Source organism: Oncorhynchus gorbuscha, linkage group LG24 (genome assembly GCF_021184085.1).
Source record: "Oncorhynchus gorbuscha isolate QuinsamMale2020 ecotype Even-year linkage group LG24, OgorEven_v1.0, whole genome shotgun sequence".
Lineage (NCBI taxonomy): Eukaryota > Metazoa > Chordata > Actinopteri > Salmoniformes > Salmonidae > Oncorhynchus > Oncorhynchus gorbuscha.
The window spans coordinates 60,502,236-60,524,529 of NC_060196.1; positions in this window are offsets into that span (position 1 = coordinate 60,502,236).

The following is a 22,294-nucleotide window of genomic DNA, read 5'->3' on the forward strand; positions in this document are numbered from 1 at the left end:
TGGTTCCTTCCTTATATATGTCTCTCCCTTTGGTTCCTTCCTTATATATGTCTCTCCCTTTGGTTCCTTCCCTATATATGTCTCTCCCTTTGGTTCCTTCCCTATATATGTCTCTCCCTTTGGTTCCTTCCTTATATATGTCTCTCCCTTTGGTTCCTTCCTTATATATGTCTCTCCCTTTGGTTCCTTCCTATATATGTCTCTCCCTTTGGTTCCTTCCTCTCCCTTTGGTTCCTTCCTTATATATGTCTCTCCCTTTGGTTCCTTCCCTATATATGTCTCTCCCTTTGGTTCCTTCCTTATATATGTCTCTCCCTTTGGTTCCTTCCTTATATATGTCTCTCCCTTTGGTTCCTTCCTTATATATGTCTCTCCCTTTGGTTCCTTCCTTATATATGTCTCTCCCTTTGGTTCCTCTCCCTTTGGTTCCTTCCCTATATATGTCTCTCCCTTTGGTTCCTTCCTTATATATGTCTCTCCCTTTGGTTCCTTCCTTATATATGTCTCTCCCTTTGTTCCTTCCTTATATATGTTCCTTTGGTTCCTTCCTATATATGTCTCTCCCTTTGTTCCTTCCTTATATATGTTCCCTTTGGTTCCTTCCCTATATATGTCTCTCCCTTTGGTTCCTTCCTTATATATGTCTCTTTGGTTCCCTTTATGTTCCTTCCTTATATATGTCTCTCCCTTTGGTTCCTTCCTTATATATGTCTCTCCCTTTGGTTCCTTCCTTATATATGTCTCTCCCTTTGGTTCCTTCCTTATATATGTCTCTCCCTTTGGTTCCTTCCTTATATATGTCTCTCCCTTTGGTTCCTTCCTTATATATGTCTCTCCCTTTGGTTCCTTCCTTATATATGTCACTTCCTTTGGTTCCTTCCTTATATATGTCTCTCCCTTTGGTTCCTTCCTTATATATATATGTCTCTCCCTTTGGTTCCTTCCTATATATATATGTCTCTCCCTTTGGTTCCTTCCTTATATATGTCTCTCCCTTTGGTTCCTTCCTTATATATGTCCTTTGGTTCCTTCCTTATATATGTCCTTTGGTTCCTTCCTTATATATGTTCCCCTTCCTTATATATGTCTCTCCCTTTGGTTCCTTCCTTATATATGTCTCTCCTTTGGTTCCTTCCTTATATATGTCTCTCCCTTTGGTTCCTTCCTTATATATGTCTCTCCCTTTGGTTCCTTCCCTATATATGTCTCTCCCTTTGGTTCCTTCCTTATATATGTTCCTTCCTCCCTTTGTTCCTTCCTCTCCCTTTGGTTCCTTCCTTATATATGTCTCTCCCTTTGGTTCCTTCCCTATATATGTCTTTGGTTCCTTCCTTATATATGTCTCTCCTTTGGTTCCTTCCTTATATCCCTTTGTCTTCCTCCCTTTGGTTCCTTCCTTATATATGTCTCTCCCTTTGGTTCCTTCCTTATATATGTCTCTCCCTTTGTTCCTTCCTTATATAATGTCTCTCCCGTCTGGTTCCTTCCCTAATATGTCTCTCCCTTGGTTCCTTCCTATATATGTCTCTCCTTTGGTTCCTTCCAAAATGCAGTCTCTCCCGGTTCATGTTCGTGTTCATCTTTATTATAAGGAACTGAACACTGAATACAAAAATAACAAAAGGAAAACCTTTGGTTCCTTCCTTAAACAATCCTGAGAGAGACATATATAGGGAAGGAACCAAAGGGAGATATATAGGGAAGGAATGTGTAACGTCTTTCATCGGAAGAAGGGGAATTGTCAGACAAAATGCAGCGGTTCATGGGAAGGAAACTGAATACAAAAATAACAAAAGGAAAACCCGAAACAATCCTGAGAGAGACATATATAGGGAAGGAACCAAAGGGAGAGACATATATAGGGAAGGAACCAAAGGGAGTGACATATATAGGGAAGGAACCAAAGGGAGTGACATATATAGGGAAGGAACCAAAGGGAGAGACATATAAGGGGAGGAACCAAAGGGAGAGACATATATAGGGAAGGAACCAAAGGGAGAGACATATAGGGAAGGAACCAAAGGGAGAGGGAAGGAACCAAAGGGAGTGACATATATAGGGAAGGAACCAAAGGGAGTGACATATATAGGGAAGGAAGGAACCAGGAACCAAAGGGAGGGAGTGACATATATAGGGAAGGAACCAAAGGGAGTGACAAAGGATATATAGGGAAGGAACCAAAGGGAGTGACATATATAGGGAAGGAACCAAAGGGAGAGACATATATAGGGAAGGAACCAAAGGGAGAGACATATATAGGGAAGGAACCAAAGGGAGAGACATATATAGGGAAGGAACCAAAGGGAGAGACATATATAGGGAAGGAACCAAAGGGAGAGACATATATAGGGAAGGAACCAAAGGGAGAGACATATATAAGGAAGGAACCAAAGGGAGAGACATATATAAGGAAGGAACCAAAGGGAGAGACATATATAGGGAAGGAACCAAAGGGAGAGACATATATAGGGAAGGAACCAAAGGGAGAGACATATATAGGGCAGGAACCAAAGGGAGAGACATATATAAGGAAGGAACCAAAGGGAGAGATATATATAGGGAAGGAACCAAAGGGAGAGACATATATAGGGAAGGAACCAAAGGGAGAGACATATATAGGGGAGGAACCAAAGGGAGAGACATATATAAGGAAACCCGAAACAATCCTGCAAGGTGAAACAAACACTAAACAGAAATTACAACTACTCACCACTAAAAGTGGAAAAACAGACTACCTAACAGGCTACCTAAGTATGATTCCCAATCAGAGACAACCAATGACAGCTGTACCTGATTGAGAACCATACCCGGCCGAAACATAGAAATACAAAAACCTAGACATACAAACATAGAATGCCCACCCAAATCACACCCTCACCAAACAAAATAGAAACATATAAAGCAATCTAAGGTCAGGGCGTGACAGTTTCTCTCTCTCTCTCTCTCTCTCTCTCTCTCTCTCTCTCTCTCTCTCTCTCTCTCTCTCTCTCTCTCTCTCTCTCTCTCTCTCTCTCTCTCTCTCTTGTGTGAGTGAGACTGGGACTTTTCTTTGACTCAGCTATTGCTGATTTCATTAGCTGTCCAGTTTATCTATACATCTCCGTCTCATTCGCCGTCTCTTTCTCTTTCTCTCTCAATTCAATTCAAGGGGCTTTATTGACATGGGAAACATGTGTTAACATTGCTAAAGCACGTGGAATAGATAATAAACAGCAGTGAAATATACAACAACAATGAACAGTAAACATTCAGAGAAGTTCCAAAACTGTAAATACATTACAAATGTCATATTATGTCTATATACAGTGTTGTAATGATGTACAAATGGTTAAAGTGCAAAAGGGAAAATAAATAAGCATAAATATGGGTTGTTGTTATTCACTGGTTGCCCTTTTCTTGTTGGGTTTGTTTTCAAATTCTTTCTGGATCTGTGTAATCTGTGTAATCTGTGTAATCTGTGTAATCTGTGTAATCTGTGTAATCTGAGTAATCTGTGTAATCTGTGTAATCTGAGTAATCTGTGTAATCTGTGTAATCTGAGTAATCTGTGTAATCTGTGTAATCTGTGTAATCTGAGGGACATATGTGTCTCTAATATGGTCATACATTTGGCAGGAGGTTAGGAAGTGCATCTCAGTTTCCACCTCATTTTGTGGGCAGTGTGCACATAGCCTGTCTTCTCTTGAGAGCCAGGTCTGCCTACGGCGGCCTTTCTCAATAGCAAGGCTATGCTCACTGAGTCAGTACATAGTCAAAGATTTCCTTAAGTTAAGTTTGGGTCAGTCACAGTGGTTAGGTATTCTGCCACTGTGTACTCTCTGTTTAGGACCAAATAGCATTCTAGTTTGCTCTGTTTTTTGTATTTCTCATGATTTGGTTGTATCTAATTGTGTTGCTGTCCTGGGGCTCTGTGGGGTTTGTATTTGTGAACAGAGCCCCAGGACCAGCTTGCTTAGGGGACTATTTTCTCTGTAGGTGATAGCTTTGTTGTGGAAGGTTTGGGAATCACTTTCTTTTAGGTGGTTGTGGAATTTAATGTCTCTTTTCTGGATTTTGATAATTAGCAGTTACTGGCCTAATTCTGCTCAGCATGCATTATTTGGTGTTTTACATTGTTCCCAGAGGATATTTTTGCAGAATTCTGCATGCAGTCTCAATATGGTGTTTGTTAAATTTTGTGAATTCCTGGTTGTTGAGCGGACCTCAGACCTCACAACCATAAAGGGCAATGGGTTCTTGATAAGGGAATCTATATGTTTAAGGTAATGACTAAAGAATTCCACCCTGAAACTGTCATGTTTTGTCATTTATTATCTTGTCTTGTCCCTGTGCTTCCCATTCTATTCGTTTCCCTCTGCTGGTCTTATTAGGTTCTTTCCCTCTTTCTATCCCTCTCTCTCCCCCTCCCTCTCTCACTCTCTCGCTCTCTCTTCTCTCTATCGTTCCGTTCCTGCTCCCAGCTGTTCCTATTCCCCTAATCAATCATTTAGTCTTCCCACACCTGTTCCCGATCCTTTCCCCTGATTAGAGTCCCTATTTCTTCCTTTGTGTTCCGTTCCTGTCCTGTCGGTTCCTTGTCTAGAATTCACCGTGCTGTGTTTGTGTATCGCCCTGTCGTGTCGTGTTTTCCTCAGATGCTGCGTGGTGAGCAGGTGTCTGAGTCTGTCTGGTTCAAGTGCCTTCCCGAGGCAACCTGCTGTTCACCTGCTGTTCAAGATCGAGTCTCCAGTTTGTCCTCGTCATTTCGAGTGAAAGTTGTGTTTTTTGTTTGTATTAACTTTACTGGATTAAAGACTCTGTTTTCGCCAAGTCGCTTTTGGGTCCTCTTTCACCTGCATGACAGAAGGAACCGACCAAGGAATGGACCCAGCGACTTCAGACGCTCGTTACACTGCCGTCGAGATCCAAGGAGCCATGCTCGGCAGACACGAGCAGGAATTGTCTGCTGCTCGCCATGCCGTGGAGAACCTGGCCGCTCAGGTTTCCGACCTCTCTGGACAGTTCCAGAGTCTACGTCTCGTGCCACCTGTTACTTCCTGGCCTGCCGAGCCTCCAGAACCTAGGGTTAATAACCCACCTTGCTACTCCGGGCAGCCCACTGAGTGCCGCTCCTTTCTCACGCAGTGTGAGATTGTGTTCTCTCTCCAACCCAACACATACTCTAGAGAGAGAGCTCGGGTTGCTTACGTCATTTCACTCCTTACTGGCCGGGCTCGAGAATGGGGCACAGCTATCTGGGAGGCAAGGGCTGATTGCTCTAACAAGTTCCAGAACTTTAAAGAGGAGATGATTCGGGTTTTGACCGTTCAGTTTTTGGTAGGGAGGCTTCTAGGGCCCTGGCTTCCTTATGCCAAGGTGAACGGTCCATAACGGATTATTCTATTGAGTTTCGCACTCTTGCTGCCTCTAGTGAGTGGAACGAGCCGGCGCTGCTCGCTCGTTTTCTGGAGGGACTCCACGCAGTGGTTAAGGATGAGATTCTCTCCCGGGAGGTTCCTTCAGATGTGGACTCTTTGATTGCTCTCGCCATCCGCATAGAACGACGGGTAGATCTTCGTCACCGGGCTCGTGGAAGAGAGCTCGCATCAACGGTGTTTCCCTGCTCCGCATCGCAACCATCTCCCTCCTCTGGCTCAGAGTCTGAGCCCATGCAGCTGGGAGGGATTCGCATCTCGACTAAGGAGAGGGAACGGAGGATCACCAACCGCCTGTGCCTCTATTGCGGAGTTGCTGGACATTTTGTTAATTCATGTCCAGTAAAGCCAGAGCTCATCTGTAAGCGGAGGGCTACAGGTGAGCGCAACTACTCAAGTCTCTCCATCAAAATCCTGTACTACTTTGTCGGTCCATCTACGCTGGACCGGTTCGGGTGCTACATGTAGTGCCTTGATAGACTCTGGGGCTGAGGGTTGTTTCATGGACGAAGCATGGGTTCGGAAACATGACATTCCTTTCAGAGAGTTAGAGAAGCCTACGCCCATGTTCGCCTTAGATGGTAGTCATCTTCCCAGTATCAGATTTGAGACACTACCTTTAACCCTCACAGTATCTGGTAACCACAGTGAGACTATTTCTTTTTTGATTTTTCGTTCACCGTTTACACCTGTTGTTTTGGGTCATCCCTGGCTAGTATGTCATAATCCTTCTATTAATTGGTCTAGTAATTCTATCCTATCCTGGAACGTTTCTTGTCATGTGAAGTGTTTAATGTCTGCCATCCCTCCCGTTTCTTCTGTCCCTACTTCTCAGGAGGAACCTGGCGATTTGACAGGAGTGCCGGAGGAATATCATGATCTGCGCACGGTCTTCAGTCGGTCCCGAGCCAACTCCCTTCCTCCTCACCGGTCGTATGATTGTAGTATTGATCTCCTTCCGGGGACCACTCCTCCTCGGGGTAGACTATACTCTCTGTCGGCTCCCGAACGTAAGGCTCTCGAGGATTATTTGTCTGTGTCTCTTGACGCCGGTACCATAGTGCCTTCTTCCTCTCCGGCCGGGGCGGGGTTCTTTTTTGTTAAGAAGAAGGACGGTACTCTGCGCCCCTGCGTGGATTATCGAGGGCTGAATGACATAACGGTTAAGAATCGTTATCCGCTTCCCCTTATGTCATCAGCCTTCGAGATTCTGCAGGGAGCCAGGTGCTTTACTAAGTTGGACCTTCGTAACGCTTACCATCTCGTGCGCATCAGAGAGGGGGACGAGTGGAAAACGGCGTTTAACACTCCGTTAGGGCATTTTGAGTACCGGGTTCTGCCGTTTGGTCTCGCCAATGCGCCAGCTGTTTTTCAGGCATTAGTTAATGATGTTCTGAGAGACATGCTGAACATCTTTGTTTTTGTCTATCTTGACGATATCCTGATTTTTCTCCGTCACTCGAGATTCATGTTCAGCACGTTCGACGTGTTCTACAGCGCCTTTTAGAGAATTGTCTCTACGTAAAGGCTGAGAAGTGCTCTTTTCATGTCTCCTCCGTTACTTTTCTCGGTTCCGTTATTTCCGCTGAAGGCATTCAGATGGATTCCGCTAAGGTCCAAGCTGTCAGTGATTGGCCCGTTCCAAGGTCACGTGTCGAGTTGCAGCGCTTTTTAGGTTTCGCTAATTTCTATCGGCGTTTCATTCGTAATTTCGGTCAAGTTGCTGCCCCTCTCACAGCTCTTACTTCTGTCAAGACGTGTTTTAAGTGGTCCGGTTCCGCCCAGGGAGCTTTTGATCTTCTAAAAGAACGTTTTACGTCCGCTCCTATCCTCGTTACTCCTGACGTCACTAGACAATTCATTGTCGAGGTTGACGCTTCAGAGGTAGGCGTGGGAGCCATTCTATCCCAGCGCTTCCAGTCTGACGATAAGGTTCATCCTTGCGCTTATTTTTCTCATCGCCTGTCGCCATCTGAGCGCAACTATGATGTGGGTAACCGTGAACTGCTCGCCATCCGCTTAGCCCTATGCGAATGGCGACAGTGGTTGGAGGGGGCGACCGTTCCTTTTGTCGTTTGGACAGACCATAAGAACCTTGAGTACATCCGTTCTGCCAAACGACTTAATGCCCGTCAAGCTCGTTGGGCGTTGTTTTTCGCTCGTTTCGAGTTTGTGATTTCTTACCGTCCGGGTAGCAAGAACACCAAGCCTGATGCCTTATCCCGTCTGTTTAGTTCTTCTGTGGCTTCTACTGATCCCGAGGGGATTCTTCCTTATGGGCGTGTTGTCGGGTTAACAGTCTGGGGAATTGAAAGACAGGTTAAGCAAGCACTCACGCACACTGCGTCGCCGCGCGCTTGTCCTAGTAACCTCCTTTTCGTTCCTGTTTCCACTCGTCTGGCTGTTCTTCAGTGGGCTCACTCTGCCAAGTTAGCTGGTCATCCCGGTGTTCGAGGCACTCTTGCGTCTATTCGCCAGCGCTTTTGGTGGCCGACTCAGGAGCGTGACACGCGCCGTTTCGTGGCTGCTTGTTCGGACTGCGCGCAGACTAAGTCGGGTAACTCTCCTCCTGCCGGTCGTCTCAGACCGCTCCCCATTCCTTCTCGACCATGGTCTCACATCGCCCTAGACTTCATTACCGGTCTGCCTTTGTCTGCGGGGAAGACTGTGATTCTTACGGTTGTCGATAGGTTCTCTAAGGCGGCACATTTCATTCCCCTCGCTAAACTTCCTTCCGCTAAGGAGACGGCACAAATCATTATCGAGAATGTATTCAGAATTCATGGCCTCCCGTTAGACGCCGTTTCAGACAGAGGCCCGCAATTCACGTCACAGTTTTGGAGGGAGTTCTGTCGTTTGATTGGTGCGTCCGTCAGTCTCTCTTCCGGGTTTCATCCCCAGTCTAACGGTCAAGCAGAGAGGGCCAATCAGACGATTGGTCGCATACTACGCAGCCTTTCTTTCAGAAACCCTGCGTCTTGGGCAGAACAGCTCCCCTGGGCAGAATACGCTCACAATTCGCTTCCTTCGTCTGCTACCGGGTTATCTCCGTTTCAGAGTAGTCTGGGTTACCAGCCTCCTCTGTTCTCATCCCAGCTTGCCGAGTCCAGCGTTCCCTCCGCTCAAGCGTTTGTCCAACGTTGTGAGCGCACCTGGAGGAGGGTGAGGTCTGCACTTTGCCGTTACAGGGCACAGACTGTGAGAGCCGCCAATAAACGCAGGATTAAGAGTCCAAGGTATTGTTGCGGCCAGAGAGTGTGGCTTTCCACTCGCAACCTTCCTCTTACGACAGCTTCTCGTAAGTTGACTCCGCGGTTCATTGGTCCGTTCCGTGTCTCCCAGGTCGTCAATCCTGTCGCTGTGCGACTGCTTCTTCCGCGACATCTTCGTCGCGTCCATCCTGTCTTCCATGTCTCCTGTGTCAAGCCCTTTCTTCGCACCCCGTTCGTCTTCCCTCCCCCCTCCCGTCCTTGTCGAGAGCGCACCTATTTACAAGGTACATAAGATCATGGACATGCGTTCTCGGGGACGGGGCCACCAATACTTAGTGGATTGGGAGGGTTACGGTCCTGAGGAGAGGAGTTGGGTTCCGTCTCGGGACGTGCTGGACCGTTCACTCATTGATGATTTCCTCCGTTGCCGCCAGGATTCCTCCTCGAGTGCGCCAGGAGGCGCTCGGTGAGTGGGGGGTACTGTCATGTTTTGTCATTTATTATCTTGTCTTGTCCCTGTGCTTCCCATTCTATTCGTTTCCCTCTGCTGGTCTTATTAGGTTCTTTCCCTCTTTCTATCCCTCTCTCTCCCCCTCCCTCTCTCACTCTCTCGCTCTCTCTTCTCTCTATCGTTCCGTTCCTGCTCCCAGCTGTTCCTATTCCCCTAATCAATCATTTAGTCTTCCCACACCTGTTCCCGATCCTTTCCCCTGATTAGAGTCCCTATTTCTTCCTTTGTGTTCCGTTCCTGTCCTGTCGGTTCCTTGTCTAGAATTCACCGTGCTGTGTTTGTGTATCGCCCTGTCGTGTCGTGTTTTCCTCAGATGCTGCGTGGTGAGCAGGTGTCTGAGTCTGTCTGGTTCAAGTGCCTTCCCGAGGCAACCTGCTGTTCACCTGCTGTTCAAGATCGAGTCTCCAGTTTGTCCTCGTCATTTCGAGTGAAAGTTGTGTTTTTTGTTTGTATTAACTTTACTGGATTAAAGACTCTGTTTTCGCCAAGTCGCTTTTGGGTCCTCTTTCACCTGCATGACAGAAACGTGTAACATGTATGATTAATTAGACAAACGTAACTATTAGTAATTTTTAGATTATGTAACATGTATAATGAATAATTCAAGTTATAAACTTAAGTCTAATAAGGTTTGGTCGAGACCAGTAAGGGAGAGAAATGTCTATGTATGACTAAGAAAATACAGAGAACAATTAAACTATGCATGACCTGACATGTTTGGAACTCTAAGAAACTTCCGACAGGAAAGGGAGTCCTGTAAAGGTCCCTCTAATCTCTGGAGGATAGAACTGCCAGCCTGGAAGTGATAAACGAGGAATGAGGACTGTGGGAAAGATACATCCCACCTACTGTTTGTGTGTCTGTGTGTGCGTGGAAGTAGGTAGGGTGGTGAGAGTTATAAAATGACGTCTTTGTATTTTAATCTTGAGAACGTTCTCGTGAATAAAGAAATCAGCCTTTTGCAGAAGCTGAGTCTTTGCCTAATTATTATTAAACCCAGGGTCTTACAAACCTCGGAGATTGGTCAAAGCTTAAATAATTGTTAGTTATCATCATTGGGATTGAAAATTATCATGACAGTTCTATAACTGATTGAAGTATTTTTAGCCCGATCCAAATTGGAATGTTGAATTTTATGTTTCTTTTGATGGCATAGAATGCCCTTCTTGCCTTGTCTCTCAGATCGTTCACAGCTTTGTGGAAGTTACCTGTTGCGCTGATGTTTAGGCCAAGGTATGTATAGTTTTTTGTGTGCTCTAGTGCAACAGTGCCTAGATGGAATTTGATTTGTGATCCTGGTGACTGGACCTTTTTTGGAACGCCATTATTTTGGTCTTTCTGAGTTTTACTGTCAGGGCCCAGGTCTGACAGCATCTGTGCAGAAGATCTAGGTGCTGCTGAAGGCCCTCCTTGGTTGGTGACAGAAGCACCAGATCATCAGCAAACAGGATACATTTGACTTGAGATTCTAGTAAGGTGAGCACATGTGCTGCAGACTGTTCTAGTGCCCTTGCCAATTCGTTGATATATATATATATATATTGAAGAGGGTGGGGCTTAAGCTGCGTCCCTGTCTCACCCCACGACCCTGTGGGAAGAAATGGGTGTGTTTTTTGCCTATTTTAACTGCACACTTGTTGTTTGTGTACATGGATTTTATAATGTTGTATGTTTTCCCCCAATACCACTTTCCATCAATTTGTACAGTAGACCCTTATGCCAAAAGGCTTTAAAAAAAATCAACAATACATGAGAATACTTTGCCTTTGCTCAGTACATTGATTTAATTGAGACAATGTACAAGTCTGCTGTTAATGATAATGCATAGGATTTCCCCAAGGTTGTTGTTGACTCATATCCCACTGCAGGTATTGGGGTCAAATTTGTCTCCACTTTTGTAGATTGGGGTGATCAGTCATTTTTTCCAAATATTGGGGAAGATGCCAGCGCTAAGGACGATGTTAGAGAGTTTAAGTATAGCCAATCGTAATTTGTTGTGTGCATATTTGATAATTTCATTGAGGATACCATCAACATCACAGGCCTTTTTGGGTTGGAGGGTTTTTATTTTGTCCTGTAGTTCATTCAATATAATTAGAGAATCCAGTGGGTTCTGGTAGTCTTTAATAGTTGATTCTAAGATTTGTATTTGATCATGTATATGTTTTGGCTGTTTGTTGTTTGTTATAGGGCCAACATGACTGGAGAAGTGGTTTACCCATACATCTCTGTTTTGGATAGATCATTCTTTGTGTTGTTGTTTGTCTAATGTTTTCCAATTTTCCCGGTAGTGGTTATAGTCTGTGGATTCTTTAATTACATTGAGCTGATTTCTGACGTGCTGTTCCTTCTTTTTCCGTAGTGTATATCTGTAATGTTTTAGTGAAGGCGTAGACTCAGGTTCTCTATGTTTTTGGTTGGACAGGTTTCTCAATTTCCTTCTCAGGTTTTGACATTCTTCATCAAACCATTTGTTTTTGTTCATTTTTTTTATTTTAGCTGAGAGATCAAATATACTGTTAAGATTTTCTGCTGCCTAGTTCACACCCACACTTTTACAGTGGGACATTTAGTCCAGGAAATTCTCTAAAAGGGATTGAATTTGTTGTTGTCTAATTGTTTTTTTGTAGGTTTCCACACTACATTCCTTCCATCTATAGCATTTCTTAATATTATTCAGTTCCTTTGGCTTTGATGCCTCATGATTGAGTATTGCTCTGTTCAGGTAGACTGTGATTTTGTTGTGATCTGATAGGGGTGTCAGTGGGCTGACTGAACACTCTGAGAGACTCCGGGTTGAGGTCAGTGATAAAGTAGTCTACAGTACTACTGCCAAGAGATAAGCTATAGGTGTACCTACCATAGGAGTCCCCTCGAAGCCTAACATTGACTATGTATATACCCAGCGTGCGACAGAGCTGCAGGAGTTGTGACCCGTTTTTGTCGGTTATGTTGTCATAGTTGTGTCTAGGGGGGCATATGGGGGAGGGAATGCTGTCACCTGCAGGCAGGTGTTTGTCCCTGTGTGCTGAAGGTGTCAGGTTCTTGTCCGGTTCTGGGATTCAGGTCGCCACAGACTAGTACATGTCCCTGGGGGGGGGGGGTCCCTGGGGGGGTATGAGGATTCTAGTGGGGGGATATAGGTAGCACACAGGAGGACATTTTCCTCTTAAAATAATTTATTTATTCTAGCCATGTTCCTGTTTTGATTAATTTAATGGAGTGAGTTAGGTCTGCTCTATACCAAATTAAATCAAATGTACTTATATATCCCTTCGTACATCAGCTGATATCTCAAAGTGCTGTACAGAATCCCAGCCTGTAACAGTTTTCTTTAGGTGAAGTAAAGGCAGACCAAAATGCAGCGTGGTGGTTATTCATGTTCTTTAATAAAGACACTAGACATGAATAAACTAACAAAAACAATAAACGTGGAAAACCAAAACCAGTCTGGTGCAAAACACAGAGACAGGAACAATCACCCACAAACACACAGCGAAACCTAAAACAGTCCTATCTGGTGCAAAACACAGAGACAGGAACAATCACCCACAAACACACAGTGAAACCCAGGCTACCTAAGTATGATTCTCAATCAGAGACAACTAATGACACCTGCCTCTGATTGAGAACCATATCAGGCCAGACATAGAAATAGACAAACAAGACATCCAACATAGAATGCCCACTCAGATCACACCCTGACCAAACCAAACATAGAAACATACAAAGCAAACTATGGTCAGGGTGTGACACAGCCTAAAACTCCAAACAGCAAGCAATGCAGGTGTAGAAGCACGGTGGCTAGGAAAAACTCCCTAGAAAGGCCATGAGAGGTGGCCAGTCCTCTTCTGGCTGTGCCGGGTGAAGATTATAACAGAACATGGCCAAGATGTTCAAATGTTCATAAATGACCAGCATGGTCAAATAATAATAATCACAGGCAGAACAGTTGAAACTGGAGCAGCAGCACGGCCAGGTGGAATGGGGACAGCAAGGAGTCATCATGCCAGGTAGTCCTGAGGCATGGTCCTAGGGCTCAGGTCCTCCGAAGAAAGAAAGAGAGAAAGAGAGAATTAGAGAGAGCATACTTAAATTCACACAGGACACCAGACAAGACAGGAGAAGTACTCCAGATATAACAAACTGACCCTAGCCCCCCGACACATAAACTACTGCAGCATAAATACTGGAGGCTGAGACAGCAGGGTTCAGTAGACACTGTGGCCCCATCCGATGATACCCCCAGACAGGGCCAAACAGGAAGGATATAACCCCACCCACTTTGCCAAAGCACAACCCACACACCACTAGAGGGATATCTTAGCATACCCCCTGAGTCCCTTCCCTTTTTCACACCTGGTAGTTTGGTGGATGGGACTACCAGCTCTCTGTAACCTCCAGGTCCAGGTTCCTGCTCTTTAGGCCAAAGGCAGATGACCTCAGGCCTTGGATATTCCAGGATTAGATAGTGAAGGATTTGTGTTCCATAAAGTATCAAACGTTGTTGGTCGTGTGGTTTGGCCTCGGGCCAGTAAGTGTGAGCAGAGCCTGCTGAGCATCTGGTACATGCCATTGGCTTGGGCTAGTATAAGAGTGGGGGTTGGGCCTGTTTGCCCACTCACGGCCTGGGCATATGTGTGACTTCCATGATGAGGCCCTCTTTGCGGGCGTGGGGTGGGCAGGAGGGGCATAGGCCTGATCTGAGGTGGCCTCAATGGAGTGTGTGCATGGTTGACTTGGGTGGGGGGTTTGATTGGCTGGGGTGTGGATGTGGCTGGTGGTGTTGTGGTCTGGATGTAGGTCCCCTCGGCGTGGGTCCTCTATGTGTAGGTCCGGGGTTCCCACAGGTCTGGGAGAGTGTCTCGCTGGTCTGGGTGGGGTGTCTATTGATCTGTTGATCCTGTGTGAAGTGTTCGGTCTGCGTTTGAGAGCAACGTCCTTTAGAGTCCGGGCACTGCTGCCTTGTATAGGTCGACCTGGTCATAAAGGCTGTTCCAGTCCAGGGTGGAGTGGTGGGCCAGGAAAACATTTGGGTTTGAGGCACAGTCACGGGAAATACTTGTGTTTACATGCTGTATGGTAGCGAGGTGGAGATAACCACTTGTGCCTTGGGAAAATGTAGGAGAAGTAAGTAATAGTAATATATGCTATTTAGCAGACGCTTTTATCCAAAGCGACTTACAGTCATGTGTGCATACATTCTATGTATGGGTGGTCCCGGGGATCGAACCCACTACCCTGGCGTTACAAGCGCCATGCTCTACCAACTGAGCTACAATCACTCCCTTCAGTGCTGTGGCTCCCCTTTCCTGCTGTGTTCTCAGGTTGTTTGTGCCTCTGTGTATTATTATGTGGCTAGGTGAACCTAGTTGGTCCTCAGACAGAAGGTCTAGGGTGCGCTGGGTGAACCTAGTTGGTCCTCAGACAGAAGGTCTAGGGTGCGCTGGGTGAACCTAGTTGGTCCTCAGACAGAAGGTCTAGGGTGCGCTGGGTGAACCTAGTTGGTCCTCAGACAGAAGGTCTAGGGTGCGCTGGGTGAACCTAGTTGGTCCTCAGACAGAAGGTCTAGGGTGCGCTGGGTGAACCTAGTTGGTCCTCAGACAGAAGGTCTAGGGTGCGCTGGGTGTATTATTATGTGGCTAGGTGAACCTAGTTGGTCCTCAGACAGAAGGTCTAGGGTGCGCTGGGTGAACCTAGTTGGTCCTCAGACAGAAGGTCTAGGGTGCGCTGGGTGAACCTAGTAGGTCCTCAGACAGAAGGTCTAGGGTGCGCTGGGTGAACCTAGTTGGTCCTCAGACAGAAGGTCTAGGGTGCGCTGGGTGAACCTAGTTGGTCCTCAGACAGAAGGTCTAGGGTGCGCTGGGTGAACCTAGTTGGTCCTCAGACAGAAGGTCTAGGGTGCGCTGGGTGAACCTAGTAGGTCCTCAGACAGAAGGTCTAGGGTGCGCTGGGTGAACCTAGTTGGTCCTCAGACAGAAGGTCTAGGGTGCGCTGGGTGTATTATTATGTGGCTCGGTGAACCTAGTTGGTCCTCAGACAGAAGGTCTAGGGTGCGCTGGGTGTATTATCATGTGGCTAGGTGAACCTAGTTGGTCCTCAGATAGAAGGTGTTTGGGCACAGGAGTTTTTTCTTGTATATATTTCCCGTTTGAGTCCATAAGGAGTACAATCTGTGTCTTGTGTATGTCCTCAATGGGTGTGGGGGGGTTGTCAGGGTGGCTGACCGGGTGTGATCTGACAGAGGGGGTGCTCAGAGGGGTTGAGATCCCCTGGGCTTGGGGTTCTTCATTTGTCTGTTCTGCTGTGGTGTCGACTCTATGGTCAGGGTCTGGTGTGGACTGTTCTGCTGTGATGTCCTCAATGGTCAGGGTCTGGTGCTGACTGTTCTGCTAGGGGTGTCAGACTCTATGGTCAGGGTCTGGTGTGGACTGTTCTGCTGTGATGTCGACTCTATGGTCAGGGTCTGGTGTGGACTGTTCTGCTGTGGTGTCGACTCTATGGTCAGGGTCTGGTGTGGACTGTTCTGCTGTGATGTCGAGGCTATGGTCAGGGTCTGGTGTGGACTGTTCTGCTGTGGTGTCGACTCTATGGTCAGGGTCTGGTGTGGACTGTTCTGCTGTGATGTCGAGGCTATGGTCAGGGTCTGGTGTGGACTGTTCTGCTGTGGTGTCGACTCTATGGTCAGGGTCTGGTGTGGACTGTTCTGCTGTGGTGTCGACTCTATGGTCAGGGTCTGGTGTGGACTGTTCTGCTGTGATGTCGACTCTATGGTCAGGGTCTGATGTGGACTGTTCTGCTGTGGTGTCGACTCTATGGTCAGGGTCTGGTGTGGACTGTTCTGCTGTGGTGTCGACTCTATGGTCAGGGTCTGATGTGGACTGTTCTGCTGTGGTGTCGACTCTATGGTCAGGGTCTGATGTGGACTGTTCTGCTGTGGTGTCGAGGCTTTTGTCGGGAGCTGAGGTGGGCTGTTCTGCTGGATTCTCTGCGGGGGTGGCCACCTCTCTAGTGGGTTGTTCTCTGTCACACACCATCCCTCTCCCCCATCCCCCTCACCCTCTCCTCCATCCCCCTCACCCTCTCTTCTTCTCCTGCTCCTGCTCTTTCTCCTGTTGAAGTTGTCTCACCACTGTCCAAAGTGCAGATATGTCTCTGTCCACCTCCAGCTCTCCGGGTCTGGTTAACGGGGTGTTGTTGTGCTGGACTGTTGTCTGGGTCTGTGCTGACTGGAGTGTAATCACCTGCTGTTCCAGCTCCACCTGCCTTACCTCCAGCTGGGTGAATTTCTCCTTCATTTCAATTAGGGGGTAGTACTCTGTGCTGGGAGGTTGACTTTCCGCTGGGTGTGGCTCGCTCGTCTGTGGGGCTATATAACGAAGAGGTCTGGTCTGACCCGCTCGGGGTGGCTAGTCTGTGGGGTTATATAACGAAGAGGTCTGGTCTGACCCGCTCGGGGTGGGGGTATCTCTCTCAAGGGATGAGTCCTGCTGAGCTAATTCTTCAATCAGTTGAAAGTCCAGCTGAAACTGTTTGGGCTTGCCCTGTCCCATTTCTGTTCCAGACTTACAAAGATTTACATTAGCTGACTCAGAGTCCTCATTGTCTAATATCCTGAGTCTCCTCCCCTCGGTAACACCCCCCCCCGCTGTTCAGAGGTCATTAAAATACAGTACCCTGTGAATGTTAGGAATGATTAGTCACGAAAAGGGCACAAAATAAAGGTCCATATGGAAGATCAAGAGACACTTTTTGCTGACTATTATACAAAATGGGAACCTCAACAACCTCATCTTTCACACAGACCATCCCCTGGCATGGCACAGTGCTATATTAGCACACTACCCCTCTGTGCTCACGTCATGTTCTCTGTTCTCTGCTCTGAGGCAGAGTTCAAACCTGGGGCTGTACTTTCTCTCTGTCTTATGTAACAGCAGCAGTATGGACAGGGGTCGAGTTGCCTCGTCCTCAGGCGTCACCGTCCCCCTAAATGGCATCCTATTCCCTATTTAGGACCCTGGTCAAAGTAGTGTACTACATAGGAAACAGGGTGCCATTTGGGATGCATGACATGTTTGGTCACCCTGGCAAAACAGTGCCCTAGAAAACCTGGGGCGTCCCAAGCAGTCTGATGTGACATCTTATCTCAGTCTATTTTTTTCCTTTTAAAACCTAAAGGTGTTTGTGTGAGAATCTGTCCCTGTAAGGTTCCAGTCCAGATGTTTAAAACTGTTAACTTGGTGTTAACCTGAAGTTGTTTTGTTTAATGTGATATTCCCATATATATATTTCACTATTTAATAGATGGTTCTATATTTGACTATTAATTAGATGGTTCTATATTTGACTATTAAACGGTTTTCTTCTGGTGAAAGAGAGGCGGACCAAAACGCAGTGTGGTTATTTTTGATCTTGATCTTTAATAAAGACGACAATATACAAGAACCGTGAAAAACCAAAAACAACCCTATCTGGTGTAACAAAGACAGGAACAATCACCCACAAAACCCAACACAAACAAAACAGGACAAACTAAATATAGGCTCCCAATCAGAAACAAAACATAGAAACAGACACACCTGCCTCTGATTGAGAACCATATCAGGCCAAACACAGAAACAGACAAACTAGACACACAACATAGAATGCCCACTCAGATCACACCCTGACCAAACAAAACATAGAAACAGACAAACTAGACATGTAACATAGAATGCCCACTCAGATCACACCCTGACCAAACAAAACATAGAAACAGACAAACTAGACACACAACATAGAATGCCCACTCAGATCACACCCTGACCAAACAAAACATAGAAACATACAAAGCAAACTATGGTTAGGGTGTGACAACTATTAACTAGATGGTTATACACAGAAAGATATTTGGTCAGTTTGGTTGTGATACAAACCTTATCAAAACATATAGGCTTATGGGCTACATGAAGTGTGCCCACTAAGATTAGAAAAAAATCACAAAAAAAGGCATTGTTTCTTGCATTTCACAAGTGATAATATATCATTCACAGGTGATTGTCATCAGACTATTCTTGTTTTAATCTTGTCTATACATATACTAAATATTATATATGTGTGAAATTTGTTTTGGTTTTGAATGGACCATTATCATGCACCTGTATCAAACCAGGGGCAGCGGGAAGAAATATATGACATCTGTTAAATAGAGACTGGAGGACGCTTTTCCCCTGGTTCATTTTCATACCAGCCAGGTAGACTATACTCCTGTTGTCAAGAGCAGCAATGTGCTTAATATGAGGAAAGTTGAGAAATCAATATAGTAGGCTTAGCCTATAGAAAGCTGATGGGAACTTCCTCTCTCTTTTTAATAGAGGCCATCACTCTGTTTTCTCTCGTGATTACAAAACCTATAGAAATGTTGCACAACATGAGCTCATGGCCTCTCATGAAGTGTTTGATTCGATTTTCGAAATTACATTTACATTGATGTCAGAGTGTTTAGAGGGACAATAGAGTGCTGAGTACCAGGCAGTTAACATGGGTGGTAGGATACTAATGACCAGCAGCAGCAGCATCCGAGTTTGGAGAAGCCTAATTATCTGGAATTTGGAATTTGACTTCTTTCATGACTCGTGACCGCCGGTGTGGTAATACGACCACCGTAACAGTCACATAAAGACCTGCTTTACTTGATCTGTCTATGAGGGAGTGCTGGCTTAATGGGTCAATGGAATAGTCCCAAATCCTTCCCACGCCAGGCAGGTTAGAGCATATGCGCAAAAGATTTGTACGACTTCAAGCAGTATTTTCACCTAGGTCTGATGAAGCAGGATTTTAACCCAGGCTTGGTGAAGCAGGATTTTAACCCAGGCTTGGTGAAGCAGGATTTTAACCCAGGTCTGATGAAGCAGGATTTTAACCCAGGTCTGATGAAGCAGGATTTTAACCCAGGTCTGATGAAGCAGGATTTTAACCCAGGTCTGATGAAGCAGGATTTTAACCTAGGTCTGATGAAGCAGGATTTTAACCCAGGTCTGATGAAGCAGGATTTTAACCCAGGTCTGATGAAGCAGTATTTTAACCTAGGTCTGATGAAGCAGGATTTTAACCCAGGTTTGGTGAAACAGGATTTTAACCAAGGTCTGGTGAAACAGGATTTTAAACCAGGTCTGGTGAAACAGGATTTTAACCAAGGTCTGGTGAAACAGTAATTTAACCAAGGTCTTGTGAAACAGTAATTTAACCAAGGTCTGGTGATATTGTAGGAAATGACTTTGAGGCAGATGGTAGTAGGAGTTTCAGTTGCAAAACGTTTTCTTCAATTTGCTGCCAACTAAACGCACCCCAAGCGTTTCTCACCTGTAGTGGGTGATGGTTAGCTTTGGAGCAGCCGGTGTCACCTGTGCAGAGATTGGGGATTATAGGTGCAGGGACTGAGCTATTTCTGGGGACTAGGGACAAACTTTTAATCCTGCTGGGAATCCTAACAAACACATGTGTAGACACACACACACACACACACACACACACACACACACACACACACACACACACACACACACACACACACACACACACACACACACACACACACACACACACACACACACACACACACACACACACACACACACATGCTTTATCTGTGCTTGATTGAGCTTGCAAAATGACAAATAGAACAATTCCAAAAGTGCAAACCCCGCCCATCTGGCACTCAAGACAGGCTAAAGCATACACTGAAAGTATTTGAAAGATTTCAAACAGTATTTGAACCCGGGTCTGATCAGAACCACTGTTGCCCTGTTGGACTCCCGATCACAGCCGGGTTGTGACACAGCCTGGGACTGAACCAAGGTCTATTGTGACACCTCTAGCACTGCAAATGCAGTGTCTTAGACAGCTGTGCCACTCAGGAGGTAAATGTCATGTAAAATGTTGTCCCGTAGACATGACATAAGTGAGTCATTCATTACTCAATTGGTGCCTTCGCTAAGCCGTGTGGACAAACACACACACACAGACACCACACCTTGGAATTTGTCCAGCTCATCCAGCTGCATTGGAAATCCTCTCCCACTGAGTCTCAGATTCTCTTTGAGCAGGGATGATACAGCAACACTCAACCCCCAAGGATGGACAGCCTCACACACCAACAAGCTCTCTCAGCAGAGGATGGACAGCCTCACACACCAACGAGCTCTCAGTCTCTCAGCAGAGGATGGACAGCCTCACACACCAACAAGCTCTCAGTCTCTCAGCAGAGGATGGACAGCCTCACACACCAACGAGCTCTCACAGCAGAGGATGGACAGCCTCACACACCAACGAGCTCTCACAGCAGAGGATGGACAGCCTCACACACCAACGAGCTCTCACAGCAGAGGATGGACAGCCTCACACACCAACGAGCTCTCACAGCAGAGGATGGACAGCCTCACACACCAACGAGCTCTCACAGCAGAGGATGGACAGCCTCACACACCAACGAGCTCTCACAGCAGAGAATGGACAGCCTCACACACCAACGAGCTCTCAGTCTCACAGCAGAATTAGAAGTTCCTCCAACAGTGTTTTTGTGTTTTTGACCATGATGGGTTGACTCATCCTTCTCAGTGTCAAATCAAATCAAATCAAATTTTATTTGTCACATACACATGGTTAGCAGATGTTAATGTGTGTGTGTGAATGCTTGTGTTCTAGTTGACAATGCAGTGAAACCAACAAGTAATCTAACTAACAATTCCAAAACTACTGTCTTATACACAGTGTAAGGGGATAAGGAACATGTACATAAGGATATATGAATGAGTGATGGTACAGAGCAGCATACAGTAGATGGTGTGTGTACAGTATATACATATGAGATGAGTGTGTAGACAAAGTAAACAAAGTGGCATAGTTAAAGTGGCTAGTGATACATGTGTTACATAAGGATGCAGTGATGTTGTAGAGTACAGTATATACATATGCATATGAGATGAATAATGTAGGGTGTAACATTATATAAGGTAGCATTGTTTAAAGTGGCTTGTGATATATTGTGTGATATATTGATATAGTGTCTCTCCTGTGTGTGTGTGAAGGTGTGTGTGTGTGTGTGTGTGTGTGTGTGTGTGTGTGTGTGTGTGTGTGTGTGTGTGTGTGTGTGTGTGTGTGTGTGTGTGTGTGTGTGTGTGTGTGTGTGTGTGTGTGTGTGTGTGTGTGATGTTGAAAGGGTTCTTCTTACAAAGACATTTCCAAATTCCTAACAATTTATTCAGAGATCCGTTGCAATATAATAATACACTTTTAAAGATAATACTAATTTATATAATATAATAATACACTTTTAAAGATAATACTAATTTATATAATATAATAATACACTTTTAAAGACTTCTCAGTGGAGTATGTTTTACTAATGGCCTTTTCTACATTTCGGAAGTCATTTTATTGCACATTTTCTGTCTCAAAGTATATACTGTACCTCTTAGACTGTCAGACTGTGACGGTGTGCTCCTCTAGGTCACCAGGCTGCTCGTTTTGGCACACACCTGTCACCATCGTAACGCGCACCTGTTCGTTATCAGACTCACCTGGACTCCATCACTTCCCTGATTAACTTCCCTATATCTGTCACTCGCTTTGGTTCCTACTCTATATATGTCTCTCCCTGTGGTTCCTTCTCTATATATGTCTCTCCCTTTGGTTCCTTCCCTATATATGTCTCTCCCTTTGGTTCCTTCTCTATATGTCACTTCCTTTGGTTCCATCCCTATATATGTCACTCCCTTTGGTTCCATCCCTATATATGTCACTCCCTTTGGTTCCTTCCCTATATATGTCTCTCCCTTTGGTTCCTACCCTATATATATCACTCCCTTTGGTTCCTTCCCTATATATGTCACTCCCTTTGGTTCCTTCCCTATATATGTCTCTCCCTTTGGTTCCTTCCCTATATATGTCTCTCCCTTTGGTTCCTTCCCTATATATGTCACTCCCTTTGGTTCCTTCCCTATATATGTCTCTCCCTTTGGTTCCTTCCCTATATATGTCTCTCCCTTTGGTTCCTTCCCTATATATATCTCTCCCTTTGGTTCCTTCCCTATATATGTCACTCGCTTTGGTTCCTTCCCTATATATGTCACTCCCTTTGGTTCCTTCCCTATATATGTCACTCCCTTTGGTTCCTTCTC